The sequence below is a fragment of the Macaca fascicularis genome, chromosome 18 (genome assembly GCF_037993035.2).
Source record: "Macaca fascicularis isolate 582-1 chromosome 18, T2T-MFA8v1.1".
In the NCBI taxonomy this organism is placed as follows: Eukaryota; Metazoa; Chordata; class Mammalia; order Primates; family Cercopithecidae; genus Macaca; species Macaca fascicularis.
Window position 1 is genome coordinate 6,930,215 of NC_088392.1, and position 22,440 is coordinate 6,952,654.

The following is a 22,440-nucleotide window of genomic DNA, read 5'->3' on the forward strand; positions in this document are numbered from 1 at the left end:
TTTCTTTGAAAAATACTCATCTTTAAAGCTCCCATCAAGTATCATCAACTCTGGAAATAATTTCTTTACATCCCACTGAGCTCTGCCTCCCTCATCCCTATTCCTCTAGCATCCTGTGCACATCTACATCTCGGGACTTGGCAATGCTGTGTTGAAAGTATGTGTGCTTGTGTGACTATTTCTTCCACTGACTGCAACTTCAGAGCTGAACCACTTTGTTCAGCTTTTCACCTCTGTAACCTAACAGGATACCTGATACAGAAAGTTAAAAAATATTTGTTAAAAAAAGCTGAAATAAACATCCATGAATTATTATCTAACCAAATCTGATGGAAATAATTATGTTCACTGTTTTTCTTTTGTTTCCTGGTCATTTTTTATCAATATGGAACTCCTAAGACTTCTTCACTCATCTTTATTTTTCCAAAACACTCTGTTATCTTTTCCTCCCCTTCTCCTTTTACTTTTTCCACTTTCTCCAGCTTCCCTTTTCTTATTTCTGTTTGCCGCCTATGATTTTGCTTTTAGAGAACCCCTGCTCATTCTCCTTCAAATGTGTCTAATTCAGTATTTCGATTTTTATTCTAAATTATTTAATTATGTATAATTCTTTGAAACAACCACCTTCTTGGTGGTGAAAGTACATAAAAACTTCTCATGATTTCTAAAATGTTATAACCTCTCACTTAATTTTCCTCAGTCTTCTTTTATTTCCCCTAATCCTTCTTCTTTTACGCTGGTATTATTTTTGGTGTTTAATTCTTATACAAAATCATGCAAGACAAGCTTGTACAACAATATATTTTTGAAATCTTTATGTGATTCCAAAATATCAACCATGCATTTTTTTTCAATTATTTAGGGAACAATGTGATCATGGTTAAAATTCCCTATATGATTTTCTATCATCCTTTCTCATTTCCTATAAGCATTTGTTTGTAACCTTGGAAATACAACATTTGTCAATAACTGCCAAATGCCAGATCTCTATTAGAATTAACATTTCATGAAAAGTATAATTTCACATGAAACATTTAACAAGGGAATGAAAGCAAATGAAAACATCAAGGTTAACAATTTAAAAATTATGATACTTTCAATCTCAGAGAAACATTGGAATCCGTAGGTAGATGAACTACTTGCATTAGAAATATCAGCCTTACATGTAGGTCAATGGAACAAAATAGAGAACCCAGAAATAAAGCCAAATACTTAGAGCCAACTGATCTTCAAGAAAGCATACAAAAACATAAGCTGGGGAAAGGACACTCTATTCAATAAATGGTGCTGGGAAAACTGGCAAGCCACATGTAGAAGATTAAAATTGAATCCCCATTTCTTACGTTTCACAAAAATCAACTCAAGATGGATCGATCGAAGACTTAAGGCTCGAAACCATATATATTCTAGAAAATAACATCAGAAAAACTTTTCTAGATATTGGCTTAGGCAAAAAGTCCATGACTAAGACCCCAAAAGCAAATGCAATAAAAACAAAAATAAATAAATGGGACCTACTAAAAAGCTTCTGCACAGAGAAAGAAATAATCAGCAGAGTAAACAGACAACTCACAGAGTAGGAGAAAATTTTTGCAAACTATGCATTCAACAAAGGATTCATATTCAGAATCTACAAGGAAATCAGACAAATCACCTACATGAGTACAGTGTATACTGCTCGGGTGACAGTTGAACCAAAATTTCAGAAATTACCACTAAAGCACTTATCCATGTAACCAACCACCACCTGTTCACCAAAAACTATTGAAATAAAAATAAATTTAAAAAGAAGTAACAGCCTTAATGTTTAGCATATAGGATGTAACTCTAAAAGCTTCTGCATAAAACCTCTTGTCCATTGTTTTACCTACTGCAAGAATAAATCAATAAAATTAAATTGGTAATTTAATCACAAAGCTAGGATAAATAAGATAAATTTTACTCAATAGTAAATACTTGGTAGGAGGAAAGACAATCAGGTGAAATTATCAAGGTTCTCAGTAGAGAGGCTCCGAAGGTCACCACCACCCATCACAGAGAAATTACTAGTACTTACTCTTAACAAAACTTTATTGAAAAAAATCACTCTTTTACCCACTTCTCAATATACAGGTACAAATACAAAGGTGAAGTGACTGCAGTTTCTGCAGGGAGAGTTAAGCCAAAGAGGTGACCTCTTTCCTCTCCTTTCCTTCACAACTATCACTTTACCTCAGTCCAAAGACACTCTCATCTCATCCATCCTAAAATAAGAAAAGTTTTCTCTTGTCTTATGTGGTCCCTTTACCCCTTATTATTTCATTTATTCATTCATCAAATATTTACCGAGCACCTTCTCTGTGCCAGCAACTGTTTTAAACACAGAAGAGTGTCTATAACACTGTAAAACCAGGCAAAAACCCTTGGGTTCATGGAGCTTACATTCTGTTCTCCACTTCTCATGCCAAAAACAATCTCCACTCCTAACACCCCATTCAAAATTATCTCAATATTATCTGGCAAATGTCACACTACTTATTTTTGTAATACCTTTATTGAAATACAATTGGCATACTATACAATTCATCCAAAAAAAGTGTACAGTGATTTTTAATATACTCACAGTGTTCTGCAACGAACATCACAGTTGATTTTAAGATATACATAATTTTTGATCTAGAGAAAAATCACTATGGCTGGTGTCTTGCAGAGAATGAATTAGAAGAAAACAAGACTGGAGTTGGGAAAACCAGTACCAAGGCCTTAGCTTAGGAAAGATGACGATGTATGCACTAGATAATGCAGGGAAACTGGAGAGAAGTGTCCTGGCTTTGGGAGAATCAGAAGGCAGTTTATGTGAGATATGTATAGATACACACAACAAAATACTATTCGGTCTTTAAAATACTATTCATCCATGTTGACATTTACAACATGGATGACCCTGGAGGACATTATGTCAAGTGCAATGAGACAAAAACAGAAAACAAAATACTGAATGGTATCACTTTTATGTGGAATCTAAGAGTCAAATACATAGAAGCAGGAAATAGAAGGATGATTACCAGGAGTGGAAAGTCTGGGGGAATGGAGCAGGTACAAAGTTGCTTTAGTATAGAGATCTAATGTGCAACATGAGGACTACAGTTAATTATATTGTAATGTATATTGAAATTAGAGGGATTTTGCTGGAAATTTGCTAAGAAAGAAGATTTCAAGCATTCTCACCCCTTAAAAAGTAACTATGTGAGAAGCTGAGCATGTTAATTTGTTTTTGCAGTAATTATGTCTCTATGTATATCAAAACATTATGGTGTATACCTTACTTATATACCACCTTTATTTTTAAAGTGATAAAAATTTCAAAAATAGATGGAAAATTTCCAAACTTAAAAATCATTCATTGCCACAATTAATGGACTTCCCTGAAACAGTATTAACATTGTTAATTTCCTCTTCCTTCTCTACGTGTTCTTTTCTTTTCATTTCTGCGTTGCTCTGCTTTGACCGTTCTCTCCGGAAGTTCTGGTTGTTTTTTTTCATGGGTCTTTCTTCTTTTATCCAAGGTAGTTGATGACGGCATTTCACTAGGTAGGTTCTGTCTTCAGCCTACTTTTTCTCTCACTTTACACAAGTTTCTGTCCAATCTAATCTTTTGTCTTCTGTCTTCAGCCTACTTTTTCTCTCACTTTACACAAGTTTCTGTCCAATCTAATCTTTTATCTTCTGTCTTCAGCCTACTTTTTCCCTTACTTAAGCTTCTGTCCAATCTAATCTTTTGTTGTCCAAATAATAATGAATATTAAGTTTATATCTCAAGTCCAATTTGATTATATTTGCTTGACATTTCTATACTCATCTATTCATATAAAATTCCCATTAATTATAAGCATATATGTTTATTATTTACTGATTGCACTTATTTATCAATATGTTTATTCATACTAAAATAAGCTTGCCTAAATGTCAACAAAAGCAACCTTGGGAAAATAATTTTCAACTCAGATCTGAAGAATAAAGTGGTGTCATTCTCAATGCAGGAAGAAGGAGCTTATTGGGAAAATATATTGGCAGAAATATGAGAATATTTAGTTATTCAAAATGAGAAAGAACAATATACTTCCAAGAAATACCAAAAAGTATAATGTGATTGGAGAGTACAATGTGCACAAGAGTAACAGATACAAAATGAACTGTTCTCCTACATTACGCAGTCCCTGGTGCCTGGGCTGGAAGGATGCCAAGGCCATCTCAGCTGATACTGTCACTAGATCACCTGTAAATAATCTCTCCAGGTAGCCTGAGCTTCTTACAATATGGCGGCTGAGTTCTGAAAGGAAGTGTTTGGCCGGGGAGTCTCCAGAAAGCAAGTGCCCAAAAGGATTAGGTCTTTCTCGTCTAGTTTCTGAAGTTGCATAGTATCATGTCTACAATTCTCTATTGGTCAAAGCAGTTCTAGTTCAGCCAAGGTTAAAGAAGAGCAGACATAAATTCTACTTCTCAATGAAAGAAGTGTCAAAGAATTTGAATTTCACTTTGTAAACTTTTCATATTAGAATTCATTCGTGTCAATGTCAGGTAGCATATATTGATGGAAGTCAAGCAGAAAATAGTTGACACATTCAAAGAAATAATGGAGGACATTTTAAATGAAAGATCTATTTACAGAGATGTGGGTGGGGTTAAGGAAACCAATAATGAATGGCAAAGAACCCAAGGAACATAATAGCAGGAGGCCAATGGCCACCCCTAGACGTGAAGGGACAAAGGAAAGACCCAATTAGAGCTGCAGCCATAGGACAAGGACTGCTAGTAAGAAGCTCTGCCTTTATGTAGAGGAATGAATCTGCCATTTCAATAAAACCCAGGGCACAGTGGCTCATGCCTGTAATCCAGCACTACGTGAGGCCAAGGCAGCTGGATCACTTGAGGCCAGGAGTTGGAGACCATCCTGGCCAACATGGCAAAACCCCGTCCCTACTAAAAATACAAAAATAAGCTGGGCACGGTGGCACATGCCTGTAGTCCCAGCTACTCGGGAGGCTGAATCATAAGAATCGCTTCAACTCAGAAGGCAGAGGTTGCAGTGAGCTGAGATCATGCCACTGCACTCCAGCCTGGATGACACAGCCAGACTCTGTCCGAAAAATAAATAAAATAAAATAAAAAAGTCCAGCAGAGAAGAAAGGAAGGAAATTAAATTCACAGTGTCCTTCTTATCCCAACTCTTGTTTCCTACCAGTGACTCTAGTGAGAGCTAGATTTGACGAGAAAACAGAGGGCAGGAGAGCTTGAGATATGTCTGTTCTAAAGTGCATCCTCTCAAAGCACAAAGACAGGCAAAGAAGGACAGAGAAGGAAAGTGAAGGGGTGTTTGTAGAATAACCAGCATAATTTCCCACCCCCCTTCAACCTCAGCATCCACTCTCGACTTGTGTTCAGATGCAAAATTGCACATACCTAATTCAGACAATACTCGTATTCCTATCACACACCCCATCACTGTGGAGTGAGGTTGTTTCAGTCAGCCCAATGTAGACACAAAGTCAAAAAGTTAGCCATCACCATTGCTTCTCCTAGAAAGGAAGGAAAGGGAAATGAATGACAAATAATTCATATGAAACATAACTGCTGTGGTCCCTGCCTTGCAGCTGGCCATAGAACTGTGTTAATAATCACAGATTTCTTCTCCCTCATTCATTATATATTCCCCGACTTTCTGCCAGTACCCTAGCTAGTCAAAGATTTTACCTGGTGATGAGTCAAACCTTCATTCCCAGTCTCCAAATCCTTAAAGTCTACTCTCTTTATTACTTCATCAGAGTTTCTTATTAACCATTATTATTTAAAATGAGAATATCAAGAAATATCTCAGTGAAACCCCTAGCTTTCAGGTATACTCCCCTGTGCCTACCTCCACCCCAGTCTGTTTAGCAGCAACTCTCCTCTTGACAACCAGGATTAATCTTCCTCATCAGGAAAGAGACGACCTTGTCTGTTTCTTGGTTCAGCAGCAAAAGTTTCATATGTAGGTTATGCAATGGATATTGCATAACTTTTGCAATATTTATATTGCAAGTGCCAAGGGGAGAAGGAATCTGTGATTATTAACACAGCCCTCTGGCCAGCTTCAATGCATGAACTATGGCAATTATGTTTGATATGAATTATTTGTTACTTATTTCTTTTTCTTTCATTTCTAGGAGAAGCATTGATGGTGGCTAACATTTCAATTTAGCTTCTCTTTGGGTTGGCTGAAAAGACTTCTCCCCACAGTGATGAGCGGGCTGATAGGAATATGAGAATCATCTACATTGTGTATGTGCAATTTATTTTCATCCAAATACAAATCAAGAATGGATGCTGAGGTTGCAGGGGGAAATTATGCTGGTTATTATACATAAGCCCCTTCACATTCCTTCTCTGTCCTCCTTTGTGTTTTGCAAGGATGCACTTTACAGAAGACATTTCTCAAGTTCCCTTGCCCTCTGATGTATGGCTGAGTTTAGCCAAACCTTCTGGCACTGAGTTTTTTGGAGAAAATTTATATACAGAGAAGCAGTAGAAAGTATGTGGATACTCCATTGCACCTTGCATTCCAGGGTAGTGTACACAGATTTAACAGGACTAGACATTAGACTTTGGGAGAAAGATGCTAACATTTGGGCTGTTAGAGTAAACTGCATGATAGGAAACACTGGCTTCATTCCTAGTATAATCAGGGGCTGCAACATAATAGCATGAGGATGTGGTGGAATTGTAGTTCCAGCTCTATCCTGCCAGCTCAGCATTCATACTTGGGGATAAACTAGCCTCATCCCTGGCATAAATAGAAAGCTGGGGAAACAAGCCTCCTGGCTACAGATGTATTGTGTGGTTTGCTAGTAGCATGACTCACTACCAGAATATTCAAGGATGGGACTTAGAGGTAGAATAGCTCTTCTCTGGCATGATGGAAGGTGAAATGGATTCCAATAGGATTTATTGCCTAGGCATGTAGCTAGTTTCCTCAGAGCTTTGAAGGGGCACCACTTCTTTTCTCTGTGGCCAGCCTCCATGGGGTTAATCTTGGGCTAGTTAACCCTCACTTCTCCATGCAACAATAAAAGAAAGCACTAACATTTCCACATCTTAATAATAAGATCTGTGTATTCTGGCTCTGGAGAGAAGACATCATTTTGGTTGCTGGAGGTTAAGAAATATACCACGTCTTATAGGATCCCAATCCTTCAGTCTAATGCCTCTGTATTAGAGGTGCTGTAAATGAGCCTTCAGAAGATTATTTCAAGATCATATCAATTGCTTAAAAGTGATGGAGCATGCGGATTTTACAGGCTTTCACCAATTACTACACTTCTTTTACCCTGCAAAGAACTCCTTAATCAGAGCTTACATTGCTTGGGACATTGCCGTGATGAATAAAACATTTAGTAAGTCCACAAATTGTGCCGCTGGTAGAAGCAATGTAGGAAGGGAAGGCAAATATAAACTTGGGACATACATCTATTCTCGTGAGGATGAATCATTAACCGCCCCCCACATAGTGGAAGTAGTTCAATGTAATAATCCTAACCAGTTGATTCCTGTGGGTCCATCCTGAGAATTTTGCTTTTGTCTTTGTCATTGGCAGTGTGAGTAATTAGTAACAGTAGTAGCCAGATTAGTCTTGGCAGTGTGAAATCCTAATTGTTGAGCCCATGCATAGCCTCCATTCCTGTTGGCATGGCCCTTCTGGACAAAGGCTCATTGAGCAAGCAGCAGGGAGCACGGAGCAGAGAGGAGAGGAAGAGGCTGGATAATACCCACTGGATGGATGATCTTCTCCACCTAATAAGAGCATTCTCTGGGGGCATTTGCACAGTACATGGATGACTTGGCACAAGAAGTTCATATACACACAACTTCCTCTTTGTTCTTCCAATAATATTCCCTTAGCCTTACATTCCGCTACTTCCAAATTTCTCACCATTCAGCCCACCTATCATCGATGTTTAAAATAAGAGTTCTACCTCACTGTCATGCAAAGTGGACAATCAGATAAATTACCTCATGCTATGCCTACTCTTCTCTACAGAAATGTATTTCATGGCCAGCCTTGGTGTCATTCTAATGTAAGTAGCCATCCACAGCTGGCTGGTGCCAGCATACCTTGTAGACCCATTTGTAAGCCATGTCTGTGCTTTTTGTTGCTCTCGTAATTCGTCCGTGGAAACTCCCCATGAGACCAGAGTGTAGGTTGCAGAGGTGATGAAATAGCAGAATTGGGATTCTGAGCTACCTGCTCATGCAATATGCTCACACCTACCTTCCCTCCTCAGGCCAGTTTTCTCTACATCATTTTCATTTATTTAAGAATGTTGCTGTTACAGCTACATTTATGATTTCATGGATGGTTAGTTCAGTTTTTGATTGGTAGAGTCTAGTTCCTGACAAGGAGCTCATGTTATATAATCACTTGTGGGTCCACTGTTAGCAACTCAGTCTCTACCAGGGCTCAGTGGCAAAGCAAGTGTTGCCTTGAAAATGTAAGAGAATGGTCAGCAGAAAGAAAGGCTTTATTCTAAGCTCTAGGTGTATGTTCTCTAATTCCCTTTAGTGGGGTGGCAAGAGAACCCATAAAGCATACGTAGTTTTTTATGGACAGTGCTTGAGCCAATTTATTAAATTCTAAATCCTGAGTGAGTTCATCTATTTTAATAAATTAATCTTCACCCAATCTTATATTTTGTTTTCCTTTGTCCAGTACTCTTATAATATCTTCCGCCATATGTTTCCTAGATACCTAAGAATTAAAATAGGCAAAACTCCTTTAGTTTAATCGTTTCCTCACCCTGAGCAGGTCTTCCCCTTCTCTGTCTCAGCTATGCTAAGATTTAATTATCTTTATGCATTAGGAGGCAATGAGTTCTAGTGGGGATAGGGCCTGAGAAGAATTAGCATCTCCTAAGAAAGCACCTCTACGGGAAGAGGCATTAAAACATTTTTATGCAAAAGAAGATTCTTATAGCTTCCTAGGTAGAAACAAGGAAGGTTTGAGGACTGGAGGTTCAGTGTCTCAGACTCATCCCTTTATCTTCAAAGGTTCTCATCTCACATCTCAGATCCCACTGTTTCATAACCAGTCCCCTACTTTAGCACAGAAAATCTGACAGGACTGAGCACTTGTTTTGGCCTTGTAACCTTGTGACACTTAAAAGCAGTCCACGGATTTAATACTCAGCCAGGCTGACCCTGTAAATACAGGAAATAAGACCTCCTGTTAAAGTCATCATAGAGGCTTTCAGATTCTTCATGATGCATTGAGACAAGCATTCAAGGTGGTCAGTTTGTCTATATTTGTACAATGAACATTGGAATTTTTTGTACCATGTAGTATCTCACCGACAATAAAATGTGTAATATTTCAGGGACAATAAAAAACAATCAGATATTCCATAAACTCTGTGGTCACTATTGCCCTGTAATGGTTTAAAATATGTCCACAAATTCTTAGATAGCCTCTTTAAAAGGTAAAACCTAATCCCACTCTCCCATCCCTGGTTGAGTGTAGGTTAAACTTAGCTACTTACTTCTAATGTTCAGAATGAGCTGGAGGCAATGGTTTGTGGATTCTATATCAGACACACAAAAAGCATGTGGCTTCCTACTTACCCTCGACCTGCAAGGAGAAACCAGTTTCATGTCAATACTTAGCCAGCCCCTATGAAGAAGCCTACACGGTAAAGAGCTGAGTCCTCTTGCCAACAGCCAGCAAGAAACATAAAGGTGGGACATCTTCGAAGCAGATTTCTTATCCTCAGTTAAGCCAACAGATGGCTGCAGCCCCAGCAGATATTTCAACTGCAACCTCTTTGAAGTCTGTAAGTCAGAAATACCTAAAATACCAGGTAAGACACTCCTGACTTCACGCCCTACAGAAACTGTAAGATCATTAGTGTTTATTGCTTGAAGCCACTAAATTTTGAGGTTACTTGTTACACAGTGATGAATAACTAATACACCCATGAAGTGAATAAATATCACGAGATATTGACCTGTGAGTGTCTCATTCTTCCCTCCATCTCAAGTCACTACCCAGAGAAACTTGAGTAGTCTTGATATTACTGTGTGAGCTCATCAAATATGCGAGCAACACAATCCCAGAATTCCGCTTTGGAAGTCAGTTTCCTAGGTCTACTCTTGGTAACAAATTCCGCATTTATACAGAAAGAGGAACATGGCTAACCCAGAGGAGCAATGAACGAAGCATAAGACTCCTTATAGCATTGTGAAAAGAGTTAAGGGACCAGAGAAGAAATAGTAAAGAATCCAGAAACAAGAAACTGTAGAAATGTGTTCTTTCTGCAGAACCTGGAGAGAGCTCTAGTTGTGATCCAAATGACCTGTGGCCTCAGAAAGCAAGGAAGGGAGAAGAGCAAATACCCTGACCTCTTTCTCAAGCTTTTACCTTCTCATATAGTTCTGCTATGTCTCATTGGCCAAACTCAGCTGGAAGCCAGACGGTAAGGGTTCCTTGGTGATGTAGACAGTAAAGCCTGCCTCAGGCCACAGAGCAGATGAGAAGAAGAATGAATGTCTCAGTCTGTTCAGGCTGCTGTAACAGAAATTCCATGGGCAGGACCAGGCGCGGTGGCTCAAGCCTGTAATCCCAGCACTTTGGGAGGCCGAGATGGGCGGATCACGAGGTCAGGAGATCGAGACCATCCTGGCTAACACGGTGAAACCCCGTCTGTACTAAAAATACAAAAAATTAGCCAGGGGAGGTGGCGGCGCCTGTGGTCCCAGCTACTCAGGAGGCTGAGGCAGGAGAATGGCGGGAACCCGGGAGGCGGAGCTTGCAGTGAGCCGAGATGGCGCCACTCACCCCAGCCTGGGCGACAACGCGAGACTCCGTCTCAAAAAAATAAAAAAATAAAAATTCCATGGGCAGGGTGGCTTGTAAACAACAGCTGGCTTATCATCATTCTGGAGGCTGGGAAGTATAAGATCAAGAAGCCAGCCGATTCTCTGTTTGGTGAGGGCCCATTCCTCACAGACGGCACTTTCTGGCTCTGTCCTCATATGATGGAAGGGGCAAGGCAACTGGGGTGTGTTTTACAACAGCACTCATTCCATTCATGAGGGCTTCATCCTCATGACCTAATCATCTCCCAAAGCCCACACCTTACAATACTTCCACATAAAGGATTAGGGTTCAACATATGAATTTGGGGAAACACAAACTTTCAGACCACAGCTGTGAACAGTGTATCTAGAGGAAGGAATTGAATTTTTTTTTAAAGAAGCAAATGGTGTAAACTACTCACCAAATCATCAGTCAGTGATTGCTTATAAACCATCCTATAATACAAACCATGTTTTAAAAATTATTTGCTATAATGTAAGTCACATAATATTCCCATTCCTCAATGGAGACTATAAAATGAGGAGGAAAAGGCCATTTAGCATCTCTTACAGAGATTTCAGGTGGTCGTAGCTATAGCTCTAAATTTCAACTGGGGCAAAAAAAAAATAAGATAAATTAATTTCCTTTTTGTTCAATTTATGCTCATTTTCCACTCAGCCAAGAGAACAGATCACAAGTTGAAAAGGACTATTAAAAAATTAGTATCCCCAAATTCTTAGAATTGTATTCTTATTCATTAGTTTTTCACAACAATGATGAGAATTACTTAAGCCATCAAGCTATGCAAAGTTAAAACCCTTGAAACCTTCTCAACTTTTATTGAAACTAAAGGAATTAAACTTTATTTCTTATAAAATATTATCATCTCCTTTGGAATGATGAGATTTTCATCCCCCATAAAAGGCTGGGAAGTTTCTAACTCATGTTTTCTGAAGAAGTAGCTTAGCAACTGGTGTGCCCTAGACATGGGTGGCCCTCATTTCCCCCACCTTCTTGCAAGCCCTACTTCATACATAAACCATTATTAAATCATCCCAAGAGAGAAATGAGACTCTGAAACATGAACAAACCCTGTTGATCTAGATATACTTTTGTATCATGACACACAACATGTTTAATTGCTGAAAGGAACAGAAAGGAAGCAAGGACTAAACAGAATGACTTGAACATGCTCATCGTCTGGTTAAAGGACTGTTCGGCTGCAATTCCTTCATTTGTTACACTAATACCAGATGGTAAGCTGAAGTGTTCAGAATATCTAAACTCTGTAGATAACCAATGAATAGTCATACTTTTTAGCTGACAACAGAAATGTTTAATAGGAAGGCTGCCCCTGGAAAACCCAAAATGACCAATTTTGCTTTTGATGTCTCTGCTGGCTGTAGAATCCAATCCTTTTCAGTATTGACCCTAAAAATGTTCATACCTTTCTTTGCTTAGTGGCATATACAAATATCTTTGTTGTCTTTAGATCTTCACAATATTCCTAACCTTAATCATATTAAAAATTCTATGAGTTATGAATTTACATTGGGTAATGTGATCGCTGCAGCCCCTGACTTCAAGGATTTCACAGCAGGAAAGACAGACAAGAAGCAATAAAAATGCAATGGTATAAGAAAGGTGAAAGCTGTGTTCAGAGAGGAGTATAGGCATAGAGAAGAGAAGGGAACTGGAGATACTCACAAAATAGGTGATGCCTGAACAGGATCTTGAAAAATACATAACAGCCATAACATCCAGCATTTTTAAGTAACAAGATACTATTAAATTTATTTAATACACATTATCACTTGTTCTTCACAGCAACCCTATGTGGTAGATATTGATATATGTATGTTGTAGATGATAAAACAGCAGTTTAGTGTTGACTTAGCATCCTTCCCAAAGTGAGAAAACTAATATTTAGAATTGAGGAGCTGTGTGGAGGGAGGAATGTGTCCTACAGAAATAAAAAAAAAAAAAAGGAAGAAAGTGCGATAGGAAATGGAGTCTGAATGGAGAACTTTTTATGTTCCCTAGACCTTGAACTTAATTACAATAGGGAGAAACAAATCTCAAATTAGAAATCAACTGAATTTGCCCTAGGGTCTAACTTGAGACATGTGTTGCAGATGGGAATCTTGTCCAAAATGGAGAAAAGAAATGTAGTGTTTTTTTTGTTTTTTTGTTTGTTTTGTCAGTCCTTGAACTATACAGAACACTCCACCTATCAACCACAGAATATACATTCTTCTCATCTGCACATGGAACATACTCTAAGATCAGCCATATGTTCAGACATAAAGCATGTCTCAATACATTTTTAAAAATGGAATACATACTAACCATACTCCCAGACCAAAATGGAATAAAAATAAAAATGAATGCCAGAAAGATAGCCCAAAACCACAATTACATGTAAATTAAACAAATTTCTCCTGAATTACTTTTGGGTAAACAACAAAATTAAGGAAAAAAAAAAAAAGAATTCATTGAGGTAAATGAAAACAAACACACAATTCACCAAAAAACTCTGGGTTGCAGCAAAAGCAGTGTTTAGAGAAAAGTTTATACTGCTAAACACTTACTTCAAAAAGTTAGAAAGATCTCAAATTAAAGATCTAGCAGGCATGGTGACTCACTCCTGTAATCCCAGCACTTTGGGAGGCCGAGGTGGGCAATCACTTGAAGTAAGGAGTTTGAGACCAGCCTGGCCAGCCTGGCCAACATGGTGAAACCCCGTCTCTACTGAAAATACAAAAATTAGTCAGGTGTGGTAGTGCACGCCTGTGATCCCAGTTACTTGGGAGGCTGAGGTAGGAGAATCACTTGAACCCAGGAAGCGGAGGTTGCAGTGAGCTGAGATTGCATCACTGCACTCCAGCCTGGGCAATAGAGCAAGACTCTGTCTCTAATAATAATAATAATAATAATAATAATAATAACAACATTACACATAAAGGAAATTGAAAAATAAGAAAAATGGTTTTCAAAGATGGCAGAATAAAAGAAAAAACTAGAAAAAAAAAGAGAAAGAACAAAAATCAGAGCAGAACTGAGTAAAATAGAGATAAAAAATCCATACAAAGAATTAATGGAGCCAAAAGTTGATTTTTTTGAAGGAATAAACAAGATTGATAGACAGTTAGATAGATTAGCAAATAAAAAAGAGAGAAGATCCAAATAAGCACAATCAAAAATGACAACAATGACAAAAATCACAACCAATCCCACAAAAATAAAAAAAGATCATCAGAGACTATTATGAAAACCTTTATGCATATAAACTAGAAAATCTAGAGAAAAATGGATAAATTCCTGGAAACACACAACCTCCCAAGATTGAATCATGAAGAAATTGAAACCCTGATCAAGTAAATGTTGAGTTCTGAAATTAAATAAGTAATAAAAAACCTGTTTATAGCCCTGGATCAGATGGATTAACAGCCAAATTCTATCAGACATACAAAGAAGAGTTAGTACCAAGTCTACTGAAATGATTCCAAAATAATGGAAGCAGAGAGACTCCTCCCTAACTTATTCTACAATGCCAGGATCATCCTGTTACTAAAACCTGATAAAGACACACTGTAAAAAGAAAACTGCAGGTGAATGTCTCTGATGAATGTAGACACAAAATTCCTCAACAAAACACGACCAAACTGAATCCAACAGCACATCAAAGGTTAATTCATGACTATCAATTAGGCTTTATTCCTAGGATGCAAGGTTGGTTCAATATATGCAAATCAATATATGTGATTCACCACACAAAGATAATTAAAAACAAAATCCATGCTAGCTAAGCTACTTAATAAATGTTGATTAACTGATGAAATGTGATAAGCTACTAGCATCAATAGCTGTATTCTCTTTCAGAAGAGAAAATATTCTTTTTTAACCTTGTCACTATTCTAACGGAAATTCAATTATCCCTGTCTCATATTTGCTATAGTAACTATAATTCATAGTTACTATAGTTTAAAGGCACAACAAGATTATTATAAAAATTAAGTATAAATGATGTGGAAGTATTTTCTTCCACCACTCTGAATAAGCTGTACATTTTTTAATGAGTTGCAGAATTTATTGTATGTAAAATCTGTATTGCACAACCAAAATATGAAAAGGTAAATAATGCAAGAATGTAGAAAAATTTTAAAAATCCCTACACTAAATATCTAAACACCCTTATACAATATAAATATTTACACATTTGTCTTTTACACTTTTTGTGCATGTGTGTATGTGAGGGGGCACATTGTTTCACAGCTATTTTGTTTCTCTTTGAAAGCTGTAGTCAGTATCCAAACAAAAAGCAAACAAACTAAAAAATATTTCATATTTTAGGTAAACTTTGATCTTCAATTCATGGAGTATGGTTTCTCTTTATTCTATGGCCTTTGGTCAAATACAATATATAGATTATGTGAGTGGGTAAAATCAATAATCATATACTGAGGTTACAAAGAGCAATATTTTGATACTGAATATAGAGTCCTTTGCCAGCAGAAAACGTAAGAATTTTACAAGATTATAATAAATGATAATGTTTTCAACCTCAGTAACTGGTTATCTCTTCCAGGATCCCAACTAAAATTAACCCAGGAGTCCAATAGAGACAAAAAGTCAAAACTGTTGCTGGATGGAGATATATATATATATATTTGAGAGTTCAAATCTTTCATATATGGATATATATATCTCTCCATCCAGCAACAATATATATTAGTGGATAGTTGAGATGTCAGTTCATGGATATAAAAATATATATGTTATATATATTTTTTATAGATATAATGAACATTTTAAGTAAGTGATGGAACTAACACACATTTTGTAGCACTGAAAAAGGTTAATAAAAAAATTTCTGTGTACTGTTAAGCGGCTCCTTGAACTGAATAATATTGGTATGCTATACATTTTAGATCAACTACTGAAATTGCTTTACTCCACTCTTAAACCTTACATTAATTAAAATAGAAAAAGATATTAAAAGATTTGAGAGTCCATCTCCATGTTTAAGATGTTATGACCTTGACAGAAACTCTGAAACTAATACAATAAATGTAATAAAGTAAATGATCAAAAAGTGTGGCAAAAGCAATAAAGGTTAAAATATTAACTCCAGAGTCAATACTCTAAAAAATGAAAAACAATGGAAAGCCATGGAGACTGTGGACATGTTTGGAAAGTTGCTGACAGAAGCATTGTTACTAATATAATGACTTCAATGAAGTACCGTTTTTGCTATTAAGAGCTATTACTTCATAATTTAATGGACAGTGATGTGATTAGTAAATGAAGTCACATCAGTGTTAATAATACTTTCAAATTTACCTACTTTTAAAAATTGCATTTTTTTCCCTCTGTGTACCCATCTGAACCTATCTAAACGATATTGAAAGTCATATCTTTTCTACAACACTCTTTCAGGTCAGTGACATCTCAGTTAACTATCCACTAGGGAATTGGAGATTTGGTTAATGGATTTTTTTAACCAGATGCAACATACCTGCCCGTATCACATAATCACAGTCTTTCTAGCAGATCTCTCATTATTTAATCATAAGGTGTTTAGCAGCTTAATCGTAAGAAATTTCCAATCTAAAGCTAATTAGTAAGTACATGTTAGAAGTTGAAGAGGTTTATAAAGTAAAAAGACATTTCTTCATGACGTCAGCACCATGAGCCAGATCTGCTGGACTCCTGTCCTTCCTCCTCCTTATGTCCTGCTCTGGCTTTCCCTCTTTCATCTCCAGGAGATGGGCTGGTGCTTCTCAATACTCAACCTAAATGGGACCTTTCGTTCCAGTTCCTAAATTCTCCATGAAGATTCTTTCTGATGGATTTAAACCAAGGAATACAGGGTTTTTCTCAATATCCATGGAAAGTAAATCAGGGTAGCATATTAAGACTGATAACTTCAGTTCTAGCTACATCCATTAATATCATCATCAACAACAGATGATTTAAAATGTCTAGGGGATGAAGAAAGAAACTAGAAAAAAAAAAACTCTTGACATGGAATCCTGTGACCATTTAATATGTTGGCTGAATAAAGTAAGACCATTTACTATATAAAGTATAATGGTGCCTATTATTTTTCATTGGATATGAAGTTAAAATGTGCCACTGAGCCAATAAAATGATACTCATGTTAATATAAGTAATTGCAGAATGATCCATCTAACAAGTAAAAAAGAAAAACTAGTTTTACTAAAATTTTAGTTGAAAATTATCCCATTTAATAAGAATATTTGAAACATTCTGATTCTATAGATATTTGTTTCTGAAAATATTGATCTGATTCAATAACATAAATTTAATTTTTGAACAGTCTCTTAGTTAAGATTTTCAGGTTACATCAATATTCATTACTTTATTAACAATTATAACAAGTAATTGCTTGTCTAGCAACCAGGACACAAGACCTTGGGAAGAGATTTATCAAGAAGTAGATATAATAAGGGAATTTAAAAAATCTATTTTAAGGATGTAAAGGTGTTTGTCTAGGATCACAAATCCTCCACCAACTGCCCAACACGGCTAGAGGTTCCTGGGGGTGTCCACTGCTGAGCGGACCTGCTGAGTCAGTGCTTGCTTAACTCCTAACACTGGAGCCAGGCATAATCTGCTATCTCAGATACCTTGGCTAGAGCACTTGTGAAATGTAGGTACTCATTTGCCTCTCTGGCTTAAGACTTAAAAAAGAAGCAGGTGCAGTTGTCTGGCCTATTTTACTCGAGTTACATCATCATCAGAGTTCTCCGTTATCTGTTTATCACTTGGACAATGAAAGAAGACAGAAAATGAATGCAAGTGAGAGAAAATCCCCCTTTTCCCTGCTGAACAAATGAGTTCAAGCCCCTCACTTCATCTCTCCTTTCCCGCAGATCCCACACTGAACTCAAGGGAACTTTCAAGAATATGCACAGGGGCTAAAGCAGGAGAGACCAGTGGAAGGTAAACCCAGGTATGATGCAGTGTATGGAATGTGGGATGGGAGGGGGCAGAAAAAGAGTGTGTGAGATAGAAAGAGACACAGAGAAGCAGAAAGGGATGGTGAGAGAGGGAGAGAGAGAGAACAGAGAGACAGAGAAAGGCAGACACAGAGAAACAGGAAGACAGAGAGAGAAACAGACAGAGGCAGAGAAGGACAGTGCGTGTGCTAAAATACAAACGTATTCTCAAGCTCTTTAGACAAAAGACTATTCCAACCTATTACCATTCCTAAACAGAAAGGCACAATTGGTGAGGGAAAAGGCATGAGGGAAAGAGATTTACTGATAAAATATGTTTGGCTTTTTCTTTACCACCACTGTTTCATTGCATTGATTATATTTTAATTAGAAAGGCATATACACATTTTGACAAAGTCAAACAATTAGTTTACAAATAAAAACAGTAAATCCCCTTGCTTCTTTGACCTCCAATTCCACCCCTCAAAGCAAATACTCTTAACTATTTGATGAGTCTCTTTCTAGTATTTGTTTATATGCTAGTAAAACTTGGGCGGCTACATTCTGATGAGTATCACAGGGCAGACAGAAGGGGAGGAGAACTGCAAGAGAAACATGTGTTTCCAGCCCTGTGCCAGATATATTAAATGCATAGTAAACTCCATGAGGCCAGAGACCTCGTTAGTCTTGTTCTGATAAACCTCAAGCCTCAGAGCACCATCCAGGACAGAGTCAATACTTTAAAAATATTTGCAAAAAGAAGGAAGAGGGCTGGGTGCGGTAGCTCACGCCTGTAATCCCAGCACTTTGGGAGGCCGAGACGGGCGGATCACGAGGTCAGGAGATCGAGACCATCCTGGCTAACACGGTGAAACCCCATCTCTACTAAGAATATAAAAAAAAAAAAAAAAAAGAAAAAATTAGCCGGGCGAGGTGGCGGCGCCTGTATTCCCAGCTACTTGGGAGGCTGAGGCAGGAGAATGGCCTGAACCCGGGAGGCAGAGGTTGCAGTGAGCCGAGATCTGGCCACTGCACTCCAGCCTGGGTGACAAAGCGAGACTCCATCTCAAAAAAAAAGAAAAAAAAAAAAAAAAAGAAGGAAGAGAAGGAGAGATGGTAAGGAGGAAAGAAAGGTAAAAGAAAGGAATGAGACGAGAAAAGAGGAAAAATCTAAAATGTTAAATTCTACCACAGCCCAATTGAACAAGTTTTATAATGCTGATTTTTGAAGATTACAACAGTGAGGCTTGGAGAAGTGAAGTAATTAGCCCAGAAGTCCATGCTGTTGCTACTAAAACAAGCTGCCCGTGGTAGGTACAAAGTGCTCTTAAGGAAGACCTGTTCTGGTGAGCTGCCATGAGGAAAGTGAAAGGCACACTCTAGGAAGACAACTTATACTTCTTTCATTCAATTTATTACTAAGAAACTATTTCATGCTATTGTGAGTAAAATTATTTTCTTAATTTTCAGATCATTTGTTGATATCATAAATGCAATTCCTTTTTGAATACTGATCTTATATCCTGAGACTTTGCAAAAGATTCTGTTAATGTGAGAAGTTTTGTATGTGTGCGTTCCTTAGAAATTTCTACATACAAGGCCATACCATCTGCAAATATAGGCAGTTTTACGTCTTTCTTTACAGTCACTATTCTGTTTGTTTCTTTTTCTTGCACAGACTAAAAACTCCAATAAAATTTTTGAATAGAAATGTGGGTATCTTTCTCTGTTCCCAACCACAGGGTGAGACCATTCAGCCTTTCACCAATATGAATAACGTTAGCTATAATTTTGGGGCAGATGGTTTTTGTTACTTGAGAATGTTCCTCTCTATTTTTATTGTCATTGAGAGTTTCTGTCATGAATAGAGATTGAATATTGTCACATGATGTTTCTGGACCTTGGTGCTATGTGATGAGACTGCATCTTACTTAAACTTTGGCAGTAGCTGACTTCCTCTGAGACCACCGCAGTAGGGGAAGAGGATACATCATCTCATGGTTTCCAGGTTTCTCACTCTGTCTCTGTTGACTCCCAGGTTGGGTGGGGTGGGGGAGACTCCTTGTTACTGCTGGGTGGGGATGGGATTTTCCGTTTCCCTCTAGGCCTCACCTGACACCTCCTCTGCTGGGAAGGGTGGCAGTGCCATGTGGGTGCTCCCCTATGGCCTCCAGTGCCACAATGGAAGGAGAGGCCTGGCCCCTAGCCACACTCTCTGCACCACCCTGGTGGGGCTGGCGTGCTTTGTTACAGTCTCAGAAAGTCTTGACTTCTGGGGCTGTGATGTTTGACTGGATTCGAGCAGTTACTGTATAACGTTTTCTGTTGTGTTAGGACGTCTCTTTCCAGATTCTTTTATTGACAGAAGAGAATTTTTCTGGCTTTGAAGAGGCTTTTTAAAATCAATTAACTTATTTTCACCACGCTCACTGACATCTCAAGGTTGCCAGCTGCTTCAGCCCCAACTTGGCATAAAAAAGGCAAAAGAAAAGTCAAGGAACTCACCTTGTGCTGTTTCTCAAGATCTCCTGCCAGCCTGCCTTCTCTTCTTCACCTTTTGCAATTGTCTCATGTTTGTTTTACAGATGATGTTCAGGGATTTTAGTTATACTTAGTGGGAAGAGTAAAGAAAAGTACAAATTTTAAAAAGTACATCTACTTCCTGTTTAAGCTTTTCTAATTATGAAATGATTATTTTATCCTAGTAAGATTTCTGGTCTTAAAGGTATATTTTGTGATACTAATTTAAAGTGCTAGGTCGGTTACGGTTACAGTAAAGTTTAAGCTACTTTTTGTTTCATTTTCTTAATGGTTGTTCAAGGGGTTATCATATATATCTTAGATTATTATAATCTATTTCAGATAATTACTTTATTTTGGTAAAATGTAGCAGGTTTGCTCCCATATGGTTTTATTTTCTACCCTTTCCTGTGTCCAATTATCATCATTTATATCATATAATTGTTATAAACCAGCAAATACTCTTAATGTTATTGCTTTTAAATTTTTCATTTTATTTATTTATGTATTTTGTTTTCTTTTTATTTAATTTTTTGAGATGGAGTTTTGCCCTTGTTGCCCAGGCTAGAATGCAGTGGCACGATCTCGATTCACCACAACTCTGCCTCCCGGGTTCAAGTGATTCTCCTGCCTCAGCCCATTGAGGAGCTGCGATTACAGGCATGCACCACCATGCCCAGCTAATTTTACATTTTTTAGTAGAGACGGGGTTTCTCCATGTTGGGCAGGTTGGTCTCAAACTCCCGACCTCAGGTGATCTGCCTGCCTCAATCTCCCAAAGTGCTAGGATTACAGGTGTGAAAAAAAAAAGTTTTAATTAAAAAAATAAAGGAGAAATTACACATTCACAAACCCATATACACATCTATACATGTATTTTCAGTTCTCCCCATACATGATAGTTGTGTTCTATAATGTCACTGCAAACAATCAGTTAGTGAATACTGAACTGTCGCTTCTAGGGAAAATTATGATTATGTTTCTTTGACACTCTGGTCCCGACAAACTTTAGTCAACCAATCAATATTTAATCTTGTTTATGTGTGTTTCTGTTTAAACACACCTTATTTAATATACTGTATATTGTCGATTCATTAACATTGAACTTATAGCCAATGACACTATAACTCATACATGAATGAAGCTGATGTAATATACGTATTTTCTCTGTAAGGCATACTACAGCCTTCTTATACTTAGGAATGCTAGACAGTACTTCATCACTATGCTTGAGGGCCATTGTCAGCAACAAAATCACCAAAAAAGGACAAAAATATGGTACTCAATAGACCATAAAAAAGATACTTGTTTATGGTAGTACAGTGAAATAAAGCAGAGCATTGTCTTGGCCTGAACTCCAGCAAAGACTGTGTACATTGAGTGACTGACTTTTTACTGCTCTGTGTATGCCTCTGAATGACTGCAAAAGCCCTGAGTATTGATTCTGGAGTTGTAAATAAATTTCAGTGAGTACGTGAATACACAAATACAGAATCCATAAAACCTTAGGGTTCATACACACACATAATATTTTCTATTTAAACACATACTTTTCAATGGTGATCTTCATTACTTTCTGTGTATCTGAGATACTATCTAGCGTTATTATTTCCTTTCATCCTGTATCCTCCTTCATCTAATACCTTTACGCACTTTTACTTGTGTCATTATGAAACTCCTATTATATGCATGTTGACACACAAAATGGTGTCCTATAGGTCTCTGAGTGTTTATTTGTCTTTAATCTTTTTTCCTCTGTTCTTCAGATTGGACTCTTTCCAATGATCTATCTTCAAGGGAAAGTATTTTGTTCTATCATCCCAAGTTTGCTGTTGAGGCTCCCTTGTGATTTTTTAACTTCAATTGTATTTTTCAACTCTAGAGCTTCTATTTATTTCTTTTTTATAGTTTCTACTTTTCTGTTGAGAGTTCACATTTATTGATTTCATATTTACTTTTTATATTTTATTTAACATTTAATCATAGTTTCTTTTAATTTGTACATGGTTGTACTAATAAATGTTTGCCTGATTTTCAGCACATCTCAGATATTTTTTTTGAAAGCTAAACATTTTACTTAATACACAATAC

The 22,440-nt window shown here is 37.3% G+C and overlaps 1 long non-coding RNA gene across 4 annotated transcripts in view; it reads left to right on the top strand.

Annotated features, from left to right (window-relative positions):
• The window catches only part of LOC135968199 (uncharacterized), a 274,382-nt gene that overhangs the window by 243,034 nt on the left and 8,908 nt on the right, over positions 1–22,440 (top strand). For all 4 annotated transcript variants that reach the window (XR_010582787.2, XR_010582788.1, XR_012427398.1 and 1 more), the window contains exons 2-3: positions 17,764–17,843; positions 19,024–19,139. This is a non-coding gene — a long non-coding RNA (uncharacterized lncRNA). The remainder of the gene's footprint in view (positions 1–17,763; positions 17,844–19,023; positions 19,140–22,440) is intronic.